The sequence below is a fragment of the Symphalangus syndactylus genome, chromosome 17, assembly GCF_028878055.3.
Source record: "Symphalangus syndactylus isolate Jambi chromosome 17, NHGRI_mSymSyn1-v2.1_pri, whole genome shotgun sequence".
Taxonomy (NCBI): Eukaryota; Metazoa; Chordata; class Mammalia; order Primates; family Hylobatidae; genus Symphalangus; species Symphalangus syndactylus.
The window spans coordinates 98637760-98640206 of record NC_072439.2 but is presented as its reverse complement, the minus strand read 5'-3'; positions in this window follow the sequence as shown (position 1 = coordinate 98640206).

Genomic DNA, 2447 nt, shown 5'->3' with positions numbered 1-2447 from the left:
TCTACCTGTTCACTTCCACTCTCCTTACCATTAAGCGCTTCATTAAAAGCACATTCAGCCGGGCGTGGTGGCTCACGCCTGTAATCCCAGCACTTTGGGAGGCCGAGGCGGGCAGATCACGAGGTCAGGAGATAGAGACCATCCTGGCCAACACGGTGAAACACCGTCTCTACTAAAAATACAAAAACTTAGCCGGGCGCAGTGGCGGGCGCCTGTAGTCACAGCTACTCTGGAAGCCGAGGCAGGAGAATGGCGTGAACCCGGGAGGTGGAGGTTGTGAGCCGAGGTCATGCCATTGCACTCCAGCCTGGGCAACAAGAGTGAAACTCCGTCTCAAAAACAAACAAAAATTTGTCCTTGGGTTGTTTTCTCCTTTCATGACTACAAACAGTGCTACAACAAATAACCTTGTACATTCTCTGTTTTGCACATGTGCAAGGATATCTATTAGATAAATGCCTAAAGGAGAATTACTAAGTATGTGCATTCTAAGTTTTAAAAGATACTAAGTTGTCCTCAATAGATGTTCATTCATTCATTATTTGTAGTTAATGAGCACTGACTACATTCTAAGCTTGTACTGTTCTGGAGTTTGGGGTTACGGCAGTATATACAACAAAGTCCCCGGTTTACAGTTGGAGAGCAGAGACATAAATGCATAGAATAGTGTCATCAGATGATAAGTGCTCAAAACGGGGTGAAAAGGAGAATGATAGAGGGGATGGGAGCCACTGTTTTAGATCACGTGATGAGCAAAGGCCTGAAGGAGGTAAGGAAAAATTGGTACGCATTTCAGGATTAGCGGGGAAAGGTAAGTGTATTAGCCCTGCGGCTGGAGTGTGCCTTGCATGTTTCAGGAGGAGCAGGAGGCCAATGTAGCTAATACAAATTGTGCAAGAGAAGAAATGGTAGGAGATGAAGTTGGAGTGCATTTTACCAATGCGTAGTACTTACCACGAAGGTTGTACCAACTTAAACTATCAGCAATACATTTGAGTACCCATTTCCCCCATCTACTCATCAATGGAGAATGTTATCAAACTTTTTGAGTTTTCCCAATTTTGTAATATAAAAATGGTATCTTATAGTTTTGATTTGCATTTCTCTTATTTTGAGGGAGTCTGAGTATCATATATTTAAGAGCCTTTTCTTTTTTTTTAGACTGAGTCTCGCTCTGTCGCCAGGCCAGAGTGCAGTGGCACAATCTCAGCTCACTGCAACCTCCACCTCCTGGATTCAAGCAATTCTCTCACCTCAGCCTCCTGAGTAGCTGGGAATACAGGCATGCACCACCATGCCAGGCTAATTTTTGTATTTTTAGTAGAGACGGGGCTTCACCATGTTGGCCAGGATGGTCTTGATCTCTTGACCTCGTGATCCGCCCACCTCGGCCTCCCAAAGTGCTGGGATTACAGGCGTGAGCCACCGCACATGGCCAAGAGCCATTTTTTATGAAATAACTTAAGTCCTTTGTTCATTTTTTTATTGGGTTGCTGGTCTTTTTCTTACAGATTTATAAAAGTTGTTTATTAAGGAAATTAGTCCTTAGTCTATGATATAAGTTGCAAATATTTCCACCTTGTCATTTAAAAAAATTTGATATTTTTTCCAGGTAGAATTTTTTAATGTGGTAAAATTTATGAATATTTTTCTCTACACATCTGCACCTTTTGTCATATGTAGAAAGGCATTCCCCACAAGATTTTTTTTTTCTTTTTTCTTTTTTTTTTTTTTTTTGATATGGAGACTCACTCTGTTGCCCGAGCTGGAGTGTAGTGACGTGAGCTTGGCTCACTGCAACCTCTGCCTCCTAGATTCAAGCGATTCTCCTGCCTCAGCCTCTCCAGTAGCTGGGACTACAAGCGCCCGCCACCACGCCTGGCTAATTTTTGTATTTTTAGTAGAGACGAGGTTTCGCCCTGTTGGCCAAGCTGGTCTCAAACTCCTGACCTCAGGTGATCCACCCGCCTCGGCCTCCCAAAGGGCAGCCACCGCGCCCTGTCAAGATTATTTTTTAAGTGACTCTTTCTATATACAAATTTATTTTGAAATTCGATGTGAGATGTGAATCCAGCTTTTTTTCCCCAGATGCCCATTCAATTGTCCCAACACCACTATCTGTTGAATAACCTATCTTTTCCCCATTTGATTTGAAATGTCATCTTTATAATATACTAAATTCCCATACGTATCAAATAGTTATCTTTTGTGATGTTGCTATCATGGGCAGCACACTTCCCAATTCATGTTTTTTTTTTTTTGGAGACGGAGTCTCACTCTGTTGCCCAGACTAGAGTGTAGTGTCGCAATCTCGGCTCACTGCAAACTCCGCCTCCCGTGGGTTCACACCATTCTTCCGCCTCAGCCTCCCGAGAAGCTGGGACTACAGACCCCTGTGACCACGCCCGACTAATTTTTTGTATTTTTAGTAGAGACAGGGTTTCACC